Below are 20,979 nucleotides of genomic sequence, written 5' to 3' on the forward strand. Positions count from 1 at the left end.
ATAAATATATATACATATATACCTATATATATATATATATATATATATATATATATGTAGAAAATAGCTATATGTTCAAGAATATAATTGCTATAATACTGGCCCCATATATATATTTATTTTTATATATATATATATATATATATATATATATATATATATATATATATATATATATATATATTCCTATGTACAGGAATAGAAAAGCTATAATACTTCCCCCTATGTACATAGATAAATATAACTATAATACTGCCCCAATATACAAGAATACAGTTGCTATATTAATGTCACGATGTACTAGAATATTGGTATAATACTGCCCAAAATTACTTACCTTTAAGTCAGGAGAATATTAAAAATCCAAGACGAAATCAACAAATTGAAAGAATCACTGCAGCAAACTGCGTTCTGAAAAAGCTCAGGTAGAGTGAATGGAAGCGCTACTGCGTCGTCTTTTGTTTGATACGGTCACCCAATCAGGCGACGCTGTAGTGATGACCAATCGGAACAGAGGGGCGTGAAGAAAGACAACGCAAAGCGCTGTAGCGATCACCAATAGGAACAGAGGGGCGTGAAAAGAGATAACGCAAACCGTATCTAGGGGTTAAAACCACACCTCTGACTCGTCGTGCAATGACATGTCTGAAACCACACAACGACCGTCGACGTCGCTATGATCTCTGCTCCGTCGCTGCTTTATTTAGCATGTTTGACAGCTTACTAACGATTATCTATGGTCGCTGCAACGTCACAGAATATGGTGACGTTGCAGCGACGTCGTTGTCGTCGTCGTTATGTGTGACACCAGCTTTAGAGATGTTAATAGGTTTGTCAGGAATCTCACAATAAAAAGACATTTTTCCAATACTGATGCGGACAATACTGATAGGCCCAACTCACCTGATCCTCCGACCAACAATTCTACTCATGTCCCCCTATTTTGGAATTTGAGGGAACAGATTGCGGTTACGCACTTACAAGAACTAAGTGACACCTGTACGGGTATATCTGAACCTTCTCCTTTTGTCAATAAGAACCCGAGTTTTTATCCTATTGCCTCCAGGGTTCCTGTTATGGACACGTTCCAGGACCTTATAGAATCGGAGGTCAGAAATATACTCTTGATGAAACCCCAGATTCAGGACAATTTGTCATCCTCTGAAAAAAGAGCACTTAAAGATCTGAAGGACAATAGTCACATTGTGGTCCGGGGGGCGGACAAGGGGGGCTCAGTAGTAGTGCTGGACAGCAAACTGTATGAAAGAGAGATTAATACCATATTGAGTGATAAATCCACTTACAGGCAATTGCCTTGCGATCCCACATCTGATTTTTCCTCAAAGTTACGGGTCCTCTTCTCACAAGGTTTTCAATGGGGAGTTCTTAATGAAAAGGTCCACGAATATCTTTTTGTCGACTCTCTGGTGTGTCTCATTTTTCAAGGCCTTCCCAAGGTCCATAAGGGCACTTTCCCTCCCCCATTGAGACCCATAGTAGCCAGCACTGGGTCTCTAACCAGCAATCTGAGTGACTGGCTAGATCATTATATCCAGCCGCTCATGAAACGTACTATTGGTCATATTAGAGACACAAAGAGTCTCTTACAGGATTTGGAGATGTCCTGGACGAGTGGTTCTTTTTGGATAATAAGCGACGTGGTCTCATTATATCCTAGCATACCGTATAGGGAAGCCTTACAGGCTCTGTATTTTCATCTAAATAAATACAGCTCATTTGACGATGTCCTCAAAGAATTCATTCTCATGACAACAGGTTTTCTGTTGACCCACAATTTTTTCCAGTTTAACTTAACATTTTATCTCCAGATAGCCGGTTGTCCTATGGGGGCATGTTTTTCATGTGCATTGGCTAATATTTACATGGCCTACTGGGAAGAGAAATATATCTATACAAGTGATAATCCATTGTTGCATACCATTATTTGGTATGCAAGATATATTGATGATCAAGTTTTGATATGTAATACAGGAGATTTTGATATCCCCCAGGAGGCCATGGAAGCCGTCAATGCACATTTTAACAACAACCCTCTCAATTTGAGATTTACCATGAACCTATATATGGACTCAGCTCCCTTCCTGGACATCCTGCTATCTGGCGACCCCTTGACTGGTTCCATTCATTCTGTTCTGTATAGGAAGCCTATTTGTGGCAATACCTCTCTCCATGCGAGTAGCTGTCACATGCCCCACACCTTACAGAATTTACCTGTGGGTGAGCTCTTACGAGCGAAGCGTTTATGCTCATCTGAAGCTTCCTATCGTTGTGAAGCTGTCCGCATTAGAGAGAGACTCAGTGGGAGGGGGTATCCTGATCGGACTTTGAACAGGGCCTCTTCTATTGTTGAGAATAGGACCAGAACCAATCGGTTGCGGATGCCCTGGAAAGACCCATCTCAGAGGAGGAGTACTGGGCTGCAATTAAAAATTCCCCCACTGGTAAGGCCCCTGGCCCAGATGGCTTCCCCCTGCTTTACTACAAAAAGATGGGCTCCATGCTGCTCCCCCATTTCTCTCTGCCTTTAACAATATCTCACTCTCCGAAAAGGTCCACTTGCCGAGAGACTCTTTGGCCGCTAATATAGTAGTCATCCCTAAAGAGAGTAAAGACCCTACCTCTTGTTCTAGTTACCGACCCATCTCCCTCCTCAACACAGACTTGAAGCTCTTCACCAGAATATTATCAGAGAGACTCTCTCCATTGCTGGGGGGGATTGTCAACCCGGACCAGGCTGGGTTCATGATGGGAAGGGAAGCGAGGGACAACACCACTAAGGCGCTGAACTTAATCCACAGGGCTAATTCGGAAGGGTTGCCCCTGATGCTCCTGTCGACCGACGCAGAAAAAGCGTTCGACAGAGTCAATTGGATATTCATGGAGGAGGTTCTGCGGGAGGTGGGGTTGGGGAGGATGATGCTCAGGTGGATATGCTCTCTGTATAGTAACCCCTCTGCCGCGGTCAGGGTGAACGGTCTGGGTGAACGGTCTCCTTTCAGATAGATTTCCCATTCTTAACGGCACAAGGCAGGGATGCCCCCTCTCACCCCTGATCTTTATCCTGACCCTGGAACCCCTGCTTAGCCGAATTAGAGGTAACATTGACAGGAATGATACCAGGCCACATAGGTTTGAGCTCTAAGCCTGAGCCATAACCACGATTTTCAGGTGTTTCAAGCCTCCCCTGATGAGCAGTCGTTGTGAAACGCGTCGGAAGTCACCTGCTTGATGGATATTAGGGTCAGCCACAACAGGGCCAGCTGTGGACTGCCCTTGTAAGGGCGGGAGTTTTTGTGGATTATCTTAGGGTCAGTTGTATCCCAGACAGGGCCAGTGACCAAGCCACTGCTCCCCAAGTGCCGGTAGTTGGACTAAGCAGCACTGGAGAAGGACGACACCTCACCGACAAAAAGACTGGGTGAGATGGTTCCACTTTAAGTGGTCCTAATATTGCACTGTATATGACATCCTATTGTCCCTGACCCCTGCCGTTGTTTGTATAGAGCATGGTACAGGTATTATGAGGTCATTATTTCCTGGGCACCGCATGTCATGGTGCATATGTTTGGTTGTCCCCTGATAGAGCGTATCACACTAGCTTAGCTCTATAGTGGGACATTCACACTATTTTTGGTCTGGTGTTGATGACGCTGAGTGACAACATTCTGTCTGTTGAGTGGCATGCTACTTCTTGTGTATACATTTATCTTTGAAGGCTGCACTTACACAGCATCTGTCTAATCAGCGATACCACATCAGCTTTTTGTGTGTTGAAAAACTCATTACATCTCCGGTGTTGTTCATCTAGGTGAACGTTACCCGTTCCCCTTTTTCTGTAAATGATGGTGCCATAGATACACGCAGCACACATTGGTCCCATCATTTCCAGGTTTTAAATGGTGTTTGGATCACAGTTTGTATATTTATTTTAAATAACCCAATTAAAGGTTAAGTTTTATTATCACATGTTGCTAGATCTATATAAGTTGTACATGTTGGAATTCTTTTCTAATACCTACTGGTTCTGAATTGGTGCTATATTCATAACATTGACATTTCCGGCCCTATAGTTGCTGGTTCCACCTACAAAATTGCGGCGTACGCGGACGACTTACTTTTCTTTATTACCAACCCTCGGGTCTCCCTGCCCAATCTACTGAGAGAGCTGGAAACATACTCCTCTCTTTCTAATTTTAGAATTAACATGTCAAAATCGGAGGCTATGAATGTATCTCTCCCCCAAGATCATGTTATTTCGCTACAATCTGCGTTCGGGTTTAAGTGGGCTAATCACTCTCTGAGGTACCTGGGGGTCCAGCTGGCAGCGGACACTAGCCAACTATATAAGCTGAATTATCTCCCTCTCCTGCAGTCCATTAGAACAGACTGCGCAAATTGGGCGAGGGGCCTTTTCACATGGTTTGGGAGATGTGCAATATTGAAGATGAATATATTACCACGACTTCTATACCTCTTCCAGGCCCTGCCAATTAAGATCCCGAGCTCTTTCTTCAAGGAATTGGCCTCACTATATACTAAATTTATCTGGGCGAATAAGCCGGCGAGACTTTCCCGTTCCCTACTGTGCAGACCTAAGTGTAGGGGAGGGCTGGGAATACCTGATATGAAAAAATATTACTGGGCCACACATATGGTTAGGGTTCTGGATTGGTGCCACCACTCTAGGATGAAACCATGGGTCGCCCTGGAACAGAGCTTCTCGGAGGTACATTTACCGGCCATGCCTTGGGTCGCAAGCTTTTTCCCGTCTACTTTGAGATCTCACCCCACTATTGGCGCTACTCTGGAATGCTGTTCGAGGGGCGAGGTTCGGCGCCTCCTCCTGCCGTTGCCTTCCCCCATGTCACCAATTATAGGAGATCCGGATTTCCGTCCTGGCCTCTTGGACCCAGTTTTTCGGAGCTGGGTACAGGGGGGCAGATTCAGAGCTTACCAGCTGGGAGGGGAGGGTGACTGGCTATCTCTTTCGGATATTTGTGGTCTCCTGCCTCCGGACCCCCTGGGGAGATGGAGGGCCATGCAGTTGAGGCATTTCATGAGCTCCCTTCCCTGCTTCGCCCGGTATGCTGGGCCTCCCACAAGATTCGAGAAATTGTGCTTGGGAGAGGGGGCCCTGCGGCACTCACTTTCCCTGGCATACAATTTGCTATCAGACCCGGGAGATTTGCCCACCCCGGTCTATTTGCGGCAGTGGGAAAGGGACCTTGGGACGGCTCTATCTGACACGCAACGAAACAACGTCCTAATGATGGCACATAAAACCTCGATCAGTTCCAGACTGTTGGAGGCCAACTTCAAACTGCTGACTAGGTGGTATAGAGTCCTGACCAGACTTCATAGGATATTCCCCTCAGTTGACCCCGTTTGCTGGAGGTGTGGCTCGGGGGAGGGTGATTACGTGCACATCTTTTGGTCCTGCCCTTCCTTGCAACGGTTTTGGTCAGAAGTGAGGGAGGTAATTAGACTGGTGACCGGCACGGTTGAGACATTGGGTTCGGAACTGTTTATCTTACAGCTTTTGGAACTCCCGGCTCCTAGATACAAGCGCTCTTTGCTTAGATTTCTGGTAATGGCTGCCAGGTCTTGCATCCCGCTTGGCTGGAAGTCTTCTACCACCCCCACACTGGCACAGTGGGTTTCAAGGGTTAACGACCTAAGGCACATGGAGGACTTGACATCCTCTCTCAATGACAGACAGGAAGATTTTCATAGGACTTGGTTCCCATGGTTGGAGTTCACTCACTCGGTGGAATACGCCAGATTACTCTCTGTTCCACGGCTGCTGTGAGGCTCTGGGGAAACACTCTCCCCCCCCTTTTTTTTTTTTTTTTCTCTCCTCTCCCCCTTTCCTCTTTTTTCTTCTCTCGCTCTCCCTTCTTCTCACTTCTTTGTCCCCTATCTTCCCCTATTCTCCCCTCCCCCCCTATTCCCCTTTAGCTCTTTCTCTTAACCTGTTCTAAACTCTTTTCGGGCTTTGCTCTCTTTCTATGTTCTGTATTCCACCCTTGTTGGGTTGGTTCATAAAAGGATTAAATTGGGCCTGACTCGAGCAGTTGCAGCGACTAGATATGTACAGGGGTGCGGAAGGGTGGGCTACATGTCAATGTTAAATATTTGAAATCTGTTATTCTGTTCTTTGTGGAGCAGGTGTTACTTTGTATGTTCTCGAGTCGGTCATTAAAATAAAGAATTTAAAAAAAAAAAAAGAACCAATCGGTTGGAAGATCACCCTGTTTCCTCAGTATCTAGAAATCGTGTGACTTTTTCAACACCATTTAGCACTGATTTTTTTCAAATTAAACAGACCATCCAGCGTTTTATCCCCCTTTTACGTCAGGACCCCATACTAAATTCAGTTCTTCAGCCGGGGGTCAATATAGTAGCCAAGAGAGCTCGTACCATTGGGAACCTTGTGGCACCCAGCATGTTCACATCTAAGAAATGTAACAGAACCTGGCTCAGTGTCTCTGGGTCTTATAAATGTGGGTCCGGCCGATGGGGCCTTTGCAGGTTCATGCACAATACCAAATCCCTATTAGGGAATAATGGAGAAAGCTTTGTAATTCGATCGTTTATTAATTGTGCTTCTGCACATGTGGTCTATGTGGCAACGTGCACACTATGCCGCAAGGGCTATGTCGGCTGCACCTCTAGAGCACTTAGAACCAGGATCTCTGAGCACGTCCGCATACCTTCAGCAGCTCATGACAGGACCTCCTTAAGCTATGTTGCATTGGTGAAGAAACGCTCCTTATCTGGTCTGACCAGGCACTACATTGAATGTCATTCAGCGGATTTTTCTTCCTTAGTGATCACGGGTATAGAGTCTGTTCCCAGACCACCTCGTGGGGGGGACTGGTTCCAAGCCCTGCTTTTGGCAGAGGCAAAATGGATTTTGAAGCTAAATACAAGATACCCAGGTGGCTTTAACTATCGCTCCGATTTGCGATTTATTTTTTAGATCGATAGATATAGAATAATTTCTGATCCGTTTTCTGACATTCAATGAGGTGCTTTTATGCTTATGTGTTTGTTCTAGTCATTCTTTGATGAAATTCATCCATTCCTGCACGGATGCCATAATTCGGACATATTGTAATGAGCATTCCTTCAGTCAAGCTCCACACATGTTTCATCCTGATGTATATATATTTTTTTTTTATGGTCTTTTTATCGTCAGACGATATGCACATATTGGAGCTTGCTTATTTATATTGAACAAGTCCTCTCCCCCCCCCCTGTTTTTCACTGGAGGAGCTGCTTTTTGATATACTTTGCAAATATTGTTGAGAACCTTATAAATTTATATTTTATTTAACTTGTGATCTCCATATAATTTACTTATCAACCTAGGGTTGGGTCCTTTGGTAACTAACCCACATAATCTAATTTCATTTTTAGCTCTATCTGTATCATGAAATTTTTCGTTTCTATTCTTATGAATATATAGGGGCTTGTATTTGCAGCCCTATTGCAATTTCAGGTCAGCTCCTCTATTGAAATGATTATTAACATATGAATGAATGTTTTATGGTTTATCACGCACTATTTACTAAGGATTATATTGACCCAGTATGATGTTCCTTTTGTCCATATGCACGGCGATGTTCACCTGTTTTTTCATGCAATCATGACATCCCGCCCCTCCCTTCCGCCCATCCAGCGGGTCAGTCTATTTTAGTAATGTTGTGGTATACATGGAACACTTATGATTAAGGACTCTTTCTGTTTTTATGGTGTAGTCCGAAACGCGCAAAGTTTCCATGTATTGATTTATACCTCGGCCTTCACGATGCTTTTAATATTTCCAATAAAGATTACGGAGATTTTATCTTAAAGAAGAATCAGTGCCGGATCATCCTTTTCTTCTCTGCCTTCTTCCACAAACCGGTCGGGACTTACCGGCGGATCCGAGGCACCCGCAAGGTCTAGCAGTCCGGGCAACAGGTGAGCTGAAGAATCCCTTTTCCTTTACCCATTCTAGGCTTATCCCCAGCCTGTGCTAGTGTGCTCTGGTGGACGGAGCAAGCAGCACGCTGCGATAAAGGCACAGAAAAGCTGCAGCAGGTTTACCAGCCTCCCGAAACTGTGCTGTGTGTGTGACTCCCCCCCCCTCACTGTGAGTACTCAACCAATTGCTGCCCCCCCCCGCTCAGTGCTGTGTACCCCCTAGTGCTGTGTGCACCCCCTCGTGCTGTGTGTACCCCCTCGTGCTGTGTACCCCCCAATGCTGTGTGTACTCCCTAATGCTGTGTGTATCCCCTAGTGCTGTGTGTACCCCCTAGTGCTGTGTGTACCCCCTAATGCTGTGTGTACCCCCTAGTACAGTAAGTACCCCCTAATGCTGTGTGTACCCCTTAATGCTGTGTGTACCTCCTAATGCTGTGTACCCCCTTGTGCTGTGTGTACCCCCCAGTGCTGTGTACCTCCTAGTACAGTGTGTACCGCCAGTGCTGTGTACCCCCTCATGCTGTGTGTACCCCCCAGTGCTGTGTACCTCCTAGTACAGTGTGTACCCCCCAGTGCTGTGTACCTCCTAGTACAGTGTGTACCCCCTAATGCTGTGTGTATTCCCTTGTGCTGTGTGTATCCCCTAATGCTGTGTGTTCCCCCTAATGCAGTGTACCCCCTAATGCTGTGTACACCCCAGTGCTGTGTACTCCCTAGTACAGTGTGTACCCCCTAAGCACGGTGTAACCCCTCACTGCTGTCCGTGCCCCCCTAGTGCTGTCTGTACCCCCTGGGTGATGTCTACGCCCCCCCCAGTGCTGTCCGCACCACCTAATGCTGTCCATGCTGCACCCAGTGCTGTCCATGCCACGGTGAGTGCTGTCTGTGCCCCCCTTATGCTATCCATGCTCCCCAGTGCTGTGTGTCACCCCTCAGTACTGTGTACCTCCCAGTGCTCTTAACTCGCTACTGCTGTCTGTACCCTCCCACTGCTTTCTATGCCCCCCAGTCTGTGCCCTCTTGTTGATGTCTATGTTCCACCAGACCTGTCTGTCTCCCTAGTGATGCCACCTAGTGCTGTCCATGCTGCCACCCAGTGCAGTCCGTGCTGCCACCCAGTGCAGTCCGTGCTGCCACCCAGTGCAGTCCGTGCTGCCACCCAGTGCTGTCCCTGTCCCCAGTCATGTCTGTGCCACTGCCAGGGCTGTCCATGCCCCCTACTGATGTATATGCCCCAGCCCCTCCTGTGATATAAACTCCCAGTGTCTCCTGTAATTTATGCACCCCTGCCCCTCCTGTGATGTTTATGCCCCCAGCATCTCCAGACAGAGACAAACCTGGAAAAGCAGCTGTGAGAAACAAGATGATCAATATCACCAAACATCACAATTGCACCAAAGAGAAGCAGCTCCTGCCCCCACAGTAGGGGTGAGTTAATTAATTGTTTGACCAAATATAGCAGGGTTATTTTTCAGGTTGATAATGTTGTGCGGCCCCCAAAGGTTAGTACGAAATTCCAAATGGCCCCTGCCAGTAAAAAGGTTCCCCACCCCTGCAGTAAGTGATAGACATACAAAAACACATTAAAAATATAGTGTTACAGTTGTGAGGTAGCGACCACCAATGTTGTGGATGGTCGCTATGTGTTGCAGTGGAGAAGGATTCCCTGCCCTATTGAACTGAAGATGTGACTGTGGGACCTGTAGTTTCACAGGACTTGGGTTGTAATTAAGGGTTAGCTTCCCTTTAAACTATGGGCGGCGTGATGGACAGGGCTGGAGAATCACATACCTCCACCTGTGGGTGTGTCCGGTTGGGTTTAAGAGACTGTTAGTTTTAGAGACAGAAAAAAGTCTGAGTGTGCTGCACATGGAGATTGTGTGCTGCACATGGAGATTGTGTGCTGCACATGGAGATTGTGTGCTGCACATGGAGATTGTGTGCTGCACATGGAGATTGTGTGCTGGAGGTCTCAGTCTGTGTGAAGACTGAAGAGAGACTTCTGGAAATCAGTCCAAGTGAGGACTGGGGATAAAACTGCAGCCTGGCTGGAGGCTGCAGGAAGGAACCACAGTGAGTGGTGTTCGCTGGCAGGAGCCAGAGTGTGGAGACTCCACTATGGACATTTAATTGGACTGGAAGCCCACGGTATGTTATATTTTCCTTTAAGCCAGGAGAGGCTTTGTTACATTTTGTTTAGCAGTTTATGTTGAGTCTATTAAATAAACTGCTGGGTTTTATAAGAGACAGTGATACCTGTGTTGCCTAAGCTACCTAATACCGCTGCAAGCGAGTGAAACCCCCAAGTTTCGGTAAGCAACGTTATACAGTGTACAAAACACACAAGGATGCAGAGGGTTAACACGCTGTAAGTTGGGTTAAATTATACAAACCCTAGGAGTATAGTGAACAGATAAAGCCTAATTGGCTATTCCTTTGGATTTGGATGTAGATAATAACAGAGGTAACAGTAATAGGGCTGTCGAAATTTACAAGATGATGGTCGCGGTGTAAGTAAAGTGCAACGGCTGGCTGTAAATATATATATATATATATATATATATATAGTTCCGGAATTGCGACAGTGCAGACCTTCATTGGACCTGTGGGCTGACTAATAAAGTGTACATGTGCACTCAAAATTCATCGGTATAGACCTGTATGTTCCCAAATGCTGGTATCCCCATCATTGATGGGTCCATACCCAGGGACTCAACACGTGAATTTCACATATAATAGTGAGAGAATGATAGTAAAATTCTGTAGTAAATATTATATCTCATCACTATAGAAACAGGACTAAATGGTAATCTCAGCAGCTACAACTCTGCCTAATGGCTGAAATACTAATAAACGCACTGAGTAGTGGAAAATACCAAAGGCAGAAAGAGTGTGCAGGAGAGTAGAAGGCACCTTGCATTAAATTCAAAAGAGCTTGTTGCATTACCTGGTGGTATATGGGGCTGGTTCTGAAGGCAAGAGTAAACCTCCTTAAAGACTATTTTTATAAAGGAACATTTCTCCTTTCCACACCCTTGGTGACCGATTCCATGTTCTGTATGTCTTTTTGTACTGTTTTGTATTTGTTCTTTTAACCTTTACCAATAAAAACTTAATATTTTCAATCATAATTGTGCCTTATCTCCTTTCCTCCTCTTTTGATATGCCTTTCGGAGTTGGCATTACCCCCGAGGGATGCTATTGTGTTATCTCCTCGGTGTATTAATCATGGCCAAATTTATGTGTTTAATCCTTATATGATGTGTTTGCTTAATGGCGGCCGCTTGCAGTCTGACGCCGGCGCATGCGCGCTACTGTCCACCGACCCCAACGGGGAAGCGCCGCGCGTCAACGGTGCCAGCACATGCGCAGTGGCTATAGAAGCCAGTGCACATACGCAGCCCTAATGACAGCGGGCAGGTGGAGGACAGCGGGCACGCGCACCAGACTGCAGTAAGCAACTTACGTCACATTCCCATATGCTGCACTATAATATGCGCTTGCTTACTTGCTAATCACTATGCATGATATGCAAAGTTGAAGCGACCAAATGGTCATGGAAACCTATAAATTTATAAATTCCAAGTATGCCATACATAACGATTGAGACATATGGTAATTCATAACATGCATCAGGTCGTGCAATATTGAGAGAATATCCACGTCAGGAATATGAATCCATTAGAGTGGGTTCTTCACATACAAGGTGATCCTTAGAGTTGGTAGAAGTATACTGTAAACAAATACACTAATTAAAACCGATTAAAAACAATACAGGAAAACAGTGGAAGAGATCAATCAAATATAATGTACTAAATTGCATAAATGATCGTTGCTGCGCAGAGAGCCAGATGGATTAATTGGGGACTATAGAGCTAGTACACAGGCATTTTTTTAGGGGAAAGAGAGTCCAACTTATAAGAAACAAGCAAATTAATTGGTTTCATTCAATCCCATAGTTTCCAATAGTGTAATCCATTTGTATTCTTGCTGTAATAGTTTCTTATTTATATTGCCGCCTCGAATCCCTACGGACACATGTTCAATCCCCCTTACCTTAAAGGTACAGGGATCACTATCATGTTTTAATTTGAAATGTCGAGGGATCGTTTTCAATTCCTCCAAATTGGAGATGGTTTTTGAAGCGACAATGTCGCGTACGTGTTCCCTTGTCCTGACTCTTAGTTGGCGTGATATCAGCCCCATATAAAAATGTGGCCACAACCACACATCGCATAGTATATCACCTGCGTGGTGGATCAGGTGGATACTGGCGACTTTCAAATTCTTTGTCTCCCCATGATGACCTAAAGGTCTTAGTCCTGCACATATTGGTGCATGCCCTACATCCACCACAGGGGTATCTAGTATATACTTTTTTAGGATTGGTTTGGTCTGGAGAACTGGCCACTGGCCAATGGCGCCAATTTGTCGCTAATTATTTCTGTGTTTTTCACAGCATCCAGTAATAAGAATAAAATGGATTATGAAGTCAGAGAAAAGTTAATTGCTTTCAAAAATGAACGCAGTGTTCAGTGATGAGCCCATATTGGTGTCTACGGAAAGCAGTGGAGAGATGCAAAATAGTATAGATCGATATAAGGAGTTGCTGTGCAAGAGAACCAGAATCTGGTGGAATAGGGCATTTTTAGAAAAATATCTGGAGAAAAACCTCATACCACGGAGACTTAAGGGCACTTTACACTCTGCGATATCGGTATCGATATCGCTAGCGATTGTACCCACCTCCGTCGGTTATGCAACACGGGCAAATCGCTGCCCATGTCGCACAACATTGCTTACATCCGTCACACGCACTTACCTGCCTAGCGACGTCGCTGTGACCAGCGAACCGCCTCCTTTCTAAGGGGGCGGTTCATTTGGCGTCATAGCGCCCAATAGTAGAGGAGGGGTGGAGTTGAGCGGGCCGAACATCCCGCCCACCTCCTTCCTTCCTCATTGCCGGTGGGACGCTGATACGGTGAGTTTCCTCGTTCCTGCGGTGTCACACATAGCGATGTGTGCTGCCGCAGGAATGACAAACAACCTCGTTACTCACCTGACAACAATATTTGGTGTTTGGACGACCTCTCCAAAACCAACAATTTTTACCACTTTTGCAATTGTTGAAGGTCGCTCGTACATGTTACACGCTGCGATGTCGCTAACGATGCCGGATGTGCTTCACAAACACCATGACCCCGACGATAAATCGTTAGTGATATCGCAGCATGTAAAGCACCCTTTATAGTGCAGGTCTTTCCAGCCTTCAAGGAGCCGGATGATTAATTTAGGAATAGGTGGGAACAGGCGGCTACCACCTGCTCTAGAGAGTTCATGGAGCTGCTAGTACAACTAAATAAACAGTCAGTGACATGGATACAGAAATTGAACAAATACAGAAAAAGCTACAGGATGGCCTATCCAGTGATGCGCTGGTAAGACTAAATTCTGAGATTGAAGATGAATCCATTAAGTGGGAAAAAGAGGTAAGCGATGTTAAAATCAAAAAGTTTCAGAGATACTATGGATCACAACCAAAATAACATCTATAGATGGCATAGGAGACAGCGGGGTAAATGGAAGAACGCTGGATCAAGATCAGGGTCGTTTGCTTCCTGCACGTCCAATGAAGTTCAACGAACCAAGAATCAGGGTCTGGGAGTGGCATGACCTTGCGATCCACGGACAAGAGACAGAACAACTCTAGTAAAAGCATGCCCTCGGGATCATATAGGAAGAGTCACAAGAAAAATGATACGAACAAATTACAGGTGATTAACTTATCAGAACATGTATTGACTTATAATAAAAAAAAAAGTTGTTTGAGAGGGGGCTAACCTTTGCACCCACTAATGGCTTTAATCTTTTCACAGTTATAAAAGATGTTAATCTTTTATCAAGGAAATTTATTCTTAAAAAGCTGCATTATAAAAACAGCGATGACCATACGACCATGTCAGACTCTATAATAGAAGAAGCCTGGAGAAATTTGAATTTTTTGTTGGACGAGCAGGATGGAACGACCCAAGGTAAATACCCCAGGCATTTATATCCCAGATCGGTAACATTTCCCCCGATGTCGGCATCTCCTGCGGTGGAGATCTTCACTGATCTGGTTATCCATGATCTCAAGAGGATCTCTACTGCATGACTGAGTGACAACCTTACTCAGGGAGATCGAACGGCACTTTGTGAATTACAGTCGCTCGATGACCTTGTCATCAAACCAGCCGACAAAGGGGGAAACATTGTCCTATGGCCCAAAAAGATGTATGAGAAGGAGGCACAGAAACAGTTGAGGGATAGAATCACATATATAAAATTATCCAAAAATCCTATGTCATCATATTCTGCTGAATTAGGTCTGATACTATATGGCAGGGCATTATCCCTAAAAAAAAAATAATCTATGACGGTCTAATATTTAAATACCCTAAGACACCAACCACTTACTTCATCCCTAAAATCCACAAAAATGCCACCGAACCCCCGGGCAGACCTATCGTGTCTGGGTTGGAAGGCCTTTATGACCCGGTGTGCAAATTTGTGGATTTTTGTTTGCAACCACTGGCAGAAGCTCTCCCATCATACGTCCGTGACACCACGTACGTATTAACCAGAATTAACGGGATACATTTGGAGGATGATATGTACCTCGTGACTGCAGATATAGAGTCACTCTATACTTGCATTGATCATCAGCAGGGGTTGGAGGCGGCCCGCTTTTTTCTCGTGAACAGCAACTTGGATGGTCGCACATGTGAGTTGGTCCTTGGGCTGCTTGAGTTCATCCTAACGCATATTTTTTTTTCCTTTTAAAGAGCAATTTTATCTACAGCGGAGGGGTACTGCAAAGGGGGCGGCCTGTGCGCCTTCATTTGCAAACCTCTTTCTTGGGTTTTGGGAAAGTGGTTTGCGGGGGGGCGAGGACGCGTGGGCTGTAGACCATATACCCCTCTGGCCATGATACATTGACGATATTTTATTTATTTGGCAAGGCAGTGAGGATGGGCTTAGGCAGTTCATGGGCCAACTCAATGTGAATGATTTTAACATCAGGCGGACCTATGTGTATAGCAGGGAGGTGGTGGACTTCCTGGACATCAAGATCGATATTGACAGCAACCGACAGCTACAGTCAGACTTATTCAGGAAGCCCACCGCAATCAATTCCCTGTTGCATGCAGAGTCTAGCCACCATTACGTCACTATCAAATCTATCCCAGTTGGGCAGTTTATGAGAACGAAGCGGATTTGCTCAACCCCACAGAAATTTCAAGCTGATATATTGAGAAAGAGATTTCAGTCATGAGAGTACAGCAACAGATCCATAAAGGAAGGGTATAATAGGGTGAAGAAGTTCACATGAGAAACTTTACTCCAGTCCTCCAATGGAGTATCCAAGGACAACAATAATGTCAGATTCATCACAACATATAATTCACAATGTGAAGAGGTGAAAAGAAGTTTGCAGCGCCATTGGCCAGTTCTCCAGACCGAACCAATCCTGAAAAAGTATATACTAGATTACCTCCAGATGACCTATAGGAGAAGCAAAAATCTCAAAGATATATTGGTTAGAAGCCACTACGTGGCGACTACCAATACGCCCTTTGACACAGGGTCACCGGTTAAGGGGTGTTACCCCTGTGGTGGATGTAGGGCATGCGCCAATATGTGTGTGACCTTTAGGTCATCAGGGGAGACAAAGAATTTGAAATTCGCCAGTATATCACCTGCTCCACCACACAGGTGATATACTATGCGATGTGTGCTTGTGGCCTAAGTTATATTGGGCTGACATCACGCCAACTAAGAGTCAGGACAAGGAAACACGTACGCGACATTGTAGCTGCAACAACCATCTCCAATTTGGAGGAATTGAAAACAATCCCTCGACATTTCAAATTAAAACATGATAGTGATCCCTGTACCTTTAATGTAAGGGGGATTGAACATGTGTCCAGAGGGATTCGAGGCGGCAATATAAATAAGAAACTATTACAGCAAGAATGCAAATGGATTACACTATTAGAAACTAAATCACCTACAGGATTAAATGAAACCAATTAATTTGCTTGTTTCTTATAAGTTGGACTCTCTTTCCCCTAAAAAATGCCTGTGTACTAGCTCTATAGTCCCCAATTAATCCATCTGGCTCTCTGTTTAGAGCACGGTAGCTAGTATGCCGTGCGAATGCATGATGGCACAGGCCTGGTTATATATACAATGGAATGGCCATTATTATTGAATAAAGGTTTTTATGTTCACTATATGTGTGGTGAGTGAAGGGTTAAGAACAGCTGTGTTCTGTCATGAGGAGACTGGTTAAACCAGTTTAGGCTGGTTCTGCGCACCCGTTTTTTCTAACAGCTGATTGGTCAGCTGTTAGAAAAGTGCGGGAAATTTGTAAATAAAAGCAGGGGCTCTCCATCAGCTGGCTGTCAGAATTTCTGAAGATCAAAGAAGAACAGCTGATGGGAGCCTGCTGCAAGACCGGATGAAGAGGGCGAGCGAGGACAGTGGAGAAGCCTGGCTGAGACAATGCCTGGAGGCGTCTAGGCAGCCAGCAGACGTTGGAGAAGCTGAGGATCGTGACGCCGCGGTTATCCAGCATACCAACCCAGAAGAGATGGCAGCGCTGACAGCGGATATCCCGGAAAGAAGGCGGTCCCTGCGGCGCAGCGTCCTTCCAGCGGCAGTCGGTGAGAATGAGCAAGAAGCGGAAGCCGGAGCATCCCCGCCAATCCTGGCTGCGGAGGCGCGTCATTGTTCAGCGCCGGACAGAGCAGCCACGAAGAGGAAGAGTACGTCATCTAGTCGGCGTCGCCGTAAAAGCGCGGCACCGGCCCAGGGATTTGAAATTCCTGGTGGCAGCGGGAGATCATAGGGGAAGATCGTTCCTGAGGCCAGAAGAGCGACGGGGGCCCCCTGGTCCGAGTCCCCGTCTGAAGAGGAGGAGGTGCTTTGCCGAGGCCAGAGGCAGGAGCCTGAGGCGCGAAGCTGCTGGAGACCAGGGACGTCCACAGGAGGGCCGAGAACTGCAGAGCAGAGGACAGGGTGAGAGTTTCAATGTCCCTCTGTCTGTCTCGTGTGCCAGCCCTCTTCCTTTTAGTATAGAAGCTGTAGTGAAGAAAGTGTTATGTGAAATGTTAGCAGGGGGGCGGTGGCTAGGGAGAGTAGTGCAGGTCTTAGTGGTTGTCAGGAGTCCATGTCTCTGCATGGTTTTTTATTTAAGGAGGCTTTGACATGTGACATGTCCCCCCTGGGATTTCATTTGCCGCAGCCAGTTAGGGATAAGATTTACGAGGGGGATTATGTTGATTTGTTTTCTCTGCTTCCGTCTAGTAGAGAGAATGTTAAAAAGGATGAGAAGACGGATTTAGATGATAAGAAAAAGGCCGCCTTTAAATCATTCAATAACTGGCTGCAGGCATTTTGCATTTTTTCTTCTGTCTTGGGTGAAAAGAATCCGGCAGTTTGTTCGGGTCTTTTTCAGCACCTGGAGAACATATTAGAGGCATATCGCAGTTTTGGTGGCATTGCATGGCTGAATTATGATGAGAGTTTTCGTCAAAAATTAGCCATCCTCCGGAATATGCAATGGGGCCAAAAAGACGTCGGTCTATGGCTAAACCTTATGCTTCCTCAGAGGACTAATTTTAACAGATTTTCTCAAAATAATCCTATGGTTAAAAAAGGTTTCTGCTTTGCATTTAATGAGTCGTCATGTAAATTTACATCCAATTGCAGATTTCGACATGAGTGCTCCTTTTGTGGCGGCAATCATGCCATCTTCAAATGTTTCAAAAAACAGAACCAGAGTACACAGCAACAACACAACACTAAGGAGTCCATATTTAAAGGCGGTGACACCAGTGATAGTACAAAACATGCTGGGTTGGTTAGATCGCTATCCAGTCAGACAGAATGCTTAGTTAATTTTGGATGGATTTGTGAACGGGTTTTTTGTTCCTGAGTTTAAAGGGTCAGGGTGCATTTGGGTGGAGAATCTTCTTTCAGTAAATGAATTTGAGTCAGTGGTAGCTTCCAAAGTGCTAAAAGAGATTCAATTAGGTAGGGTAGCTGGTCCTTTTGTTAGTCCCCCGTTCAAGAATTTTCGGCTTTCGTCACTCGGGATAGTCCCTAAGAAGGAGAAGGGTAGTTTCCGTCTATTCCATCATTTATCGTTTCCAAGATATGGTTCTTAAATGTTGAGATTGAGCCGGATATAGTCTCGGTTAAATATTCCTCATTTGATCAAGCTGTGGATTTGTTAAGGGAAGCAGGTAGAGGGGCTTTAATGGCAAAATCAGATATACAGTCAGCATTCAGGCTTTTACCAGTGAATCCTTCGGGTTTCAATTCTCTGGGTTTTCAGTTTAGGGGGCACTATTTTTTTGACAAATGCCTCCCGATGGGTTTTTCTTTGTCTTGTTTTTATTTTGAATCTTTTTCATCATTTTTACATTGGGTTGTTGAGGTTGAGGGAGGTAAGGGAAAATTCTGCATTATTTAGATGATTTTTTATTTCTTGGTAAGGCGGAGTCTGAGGATTGTTTAAAGTTGTTAGTTAAGTTTCGTGAGTTGATGTGTTTGTTTGGTGTTCCTATAGCGGAAGAGAAGACGACTTTGCCCTGTCGGTGTTTGGAGTTTTTAGGCATCACTATTGATTCTGATAGGATGGAGTGTAGGTTGCCTCAGGATAAAGTTGCTAGGTTGGAAGCGGAGCTTTTGAGCTTGATTGTCAGAAAAAAAGACTACTTTGAAGAATCTGTAATCATTGCTTGGGCTTTTGAATTTTAGTTTGCAGATTTTTCCAATAGGTAGGGTATTTTCCATTTTCCGTTTTTTCTAACAGCTGATTGGTCAGCTGTTAGAAAAGTGCGGGAAATTTGTAAATAAAAGCAGGGGCTCTCCATCAGCTGGCTGTCAGAATTTCTGAAGATCAAAGAAGAACACCCACCCGCCATCCCTGGAGAAAGAACTTCTCGTGGAGGATCGCACTCGTCGTGGCATTTGTTAGAGGGAAAAGTCGTCAGCTTTGCTGGCGGACTAGTTTATGGACTGTGGTGATGAAATGGTTAATAAAGATTTGGTTATTTATTGGTAATTTTAATATGCTATTTAACCCTTAATAAATGTCACGGCCATTTAATGCCATCAAAATTATTCAGAGTGTCACGTCTATTTATTTTATATAGGCCTTGTGTTATCATGCGCAGCAATGATCATTTATGCAATTTAGTACATTATCTTTGATCTCTTCCACCGTTTTCCTGTATTGTTTTTAATCGGTTTTAATTTGTGTATTTGTTTACAGTATACTTCTACCAACCCTAAGGATCACCTTGTATGTGAAGAACCCACTCTAATGGATTCATATTCCTGACGTGGATATTCTCTGCATATTGCACGACTTGATGCATGTTATGAATTACCATATGTCTCAATCGTTATGTATGGCATATGTCGCGGGCGGAGGTGGGGACGCCGCGCTCTCCCACTGCTCGGGTCCGGCTGCCGCTGCTGCTGCGGCCTGCTGCTGCTCGGTGGCTCGAGCGATGGGCCGGATCCCGGGGACTCGAGCGGCGCTCCTCGCCCGTGAGTGAATGGGGATTGGTTTTTGGGATTGTTTATTGTCCGTGACGCCACCCACAGTTGTGGTGATTGTGTGGACACCACCGCTGCTCTGTATGGGGATCCCGGGAGCGGTGACAGGGAGCAGCAAAGTTGTTGGTTCTCCCCTCCGTGGGTAGGGGGTGGTTGTCCCGGGGCCCAGTGATGAGATGGGGGATGAGGGATGGCGGGGCCGGTGCAGGGCTTGGTGGGGTGCAGGGATGCGGGGCAGCGCTGTGCCTCACGGCACTGTGGTACTCACTCAGCCTGAGACGGGGACACAGTTCTCGGTAAAACACACGGCTGGAAAGACGGTTCCCACGGACGGCTGCTGTTGCTTTTCCCCGGTAGTTGACGATGACGGTCCCTTTTCCTGCACGTAAGTCTATATTGGTAGCGATGGGTTCCCACCGGAAAACCCACTCCCTGGCTTGGATATGGGCCGGAGGAGCCCCACTTTACCCGCAGGCGCTGGCCCTGAGAAACTGGTGCCTTGGCGGTGGCGGTGTCTCTCTCCTACGGTTGGACTGTTGCCTTCAATCGGGACTTAGTTGTTGGGAGACCCGGAGGTCCCCTTCACTGACGGATTTGGCAAATTCACGGCGACTCCTAGCCTTGCCGGGATCCGAAAGGCCCCTGCCAATGTTGCTGGCTTCTCTTCGTATACCATTCTGGTACCGCCGGGCCACCACCCGTCCACGGTCCTTTCGACAACCTCCGATCAGCCTCTCCTGCAGACGGTCACCGCCGTCTGCTGACCTTGCTGTCTCAGTCCGGGGCACGCACCCGGACCAACTTCAGGCTTCCTCAACTGTCACTTTCTCTTCCAGTTTTACTCCTCTCTCTTGCTCCTCTACCACTTCACTCTCACTTCAAACTCTGACTAAACTGATCTGACTGGTTCTCCCGCCTCCAGGGTTGTGAACTCCTCGGTGGGCGGAGCCAACCACCTGGCCCACCCCCTGGTGTGGACATCAGCCCCTGGAGGAAGGCAACAAGGATTTTTGGTTTAGCTTCGGTGTACCTATCCGGGGTGTAGGGTGTGGTGGTGTCATGACCTGTGACCCCTGGCTTGCCCAGGGCATCACACATACTTGGAATTTATAAATTTATAGGTGTCCAAGACCATTTGGTCGCTTCAACTTTGCATATCATGCACAGTGATTAGCAAGTAAGCAAGCGCATATCATAGTGCAGCATATGGGAATGTGACGTAAGTTGCTTAATGCAGTCTGGTGCGCGTGCCCACTGTCCTCCACCTGCCCGCTGGGTCACGCCGCTGTCATTAGGGCTGTGTATAAGCCCTGGCTTCTATAGCCACTGTGCATGCGCTGGCAACTCTGAAGAGCGGTGCTTCCCCGTTGC

The 20,979-nt window shown here is 45.9% G+C and overlaps 1 protein-coding gene across 1 annotated transcript in view; it reads right to left on the reverse strand.

Annotated features, from left to right (window-relative positions):
• The window catches only part of LOC142286647 (uncharacterized), a 28,606-nt gene that overhangs the window by 487 nt on the left and 7,140 nt on the right, over window positions 1–20,979 (reverse strand). The gene's annotated exons all lie outside the window — the stretch shown is intronic.

Source organism: Anomaloglossus baeobatrachus, unplaced genomic scaffold (assembly GCF_048569485.1).
Source record: "Anomaloglossus baeobatrachus isolate aAnoBae1 unplaced genomic scaffold, aAnoBae1.hap1 Scaffold_68, whole genome shotgun sequence".
NCBI classification, from domain to species: domain Eukaryota; kingdom Metazoa; phylum Chordata; class Amphibia; order Anura; family Aromobatidae; genus Anomaloglossus; species Anomaloglossus baeobatrachus.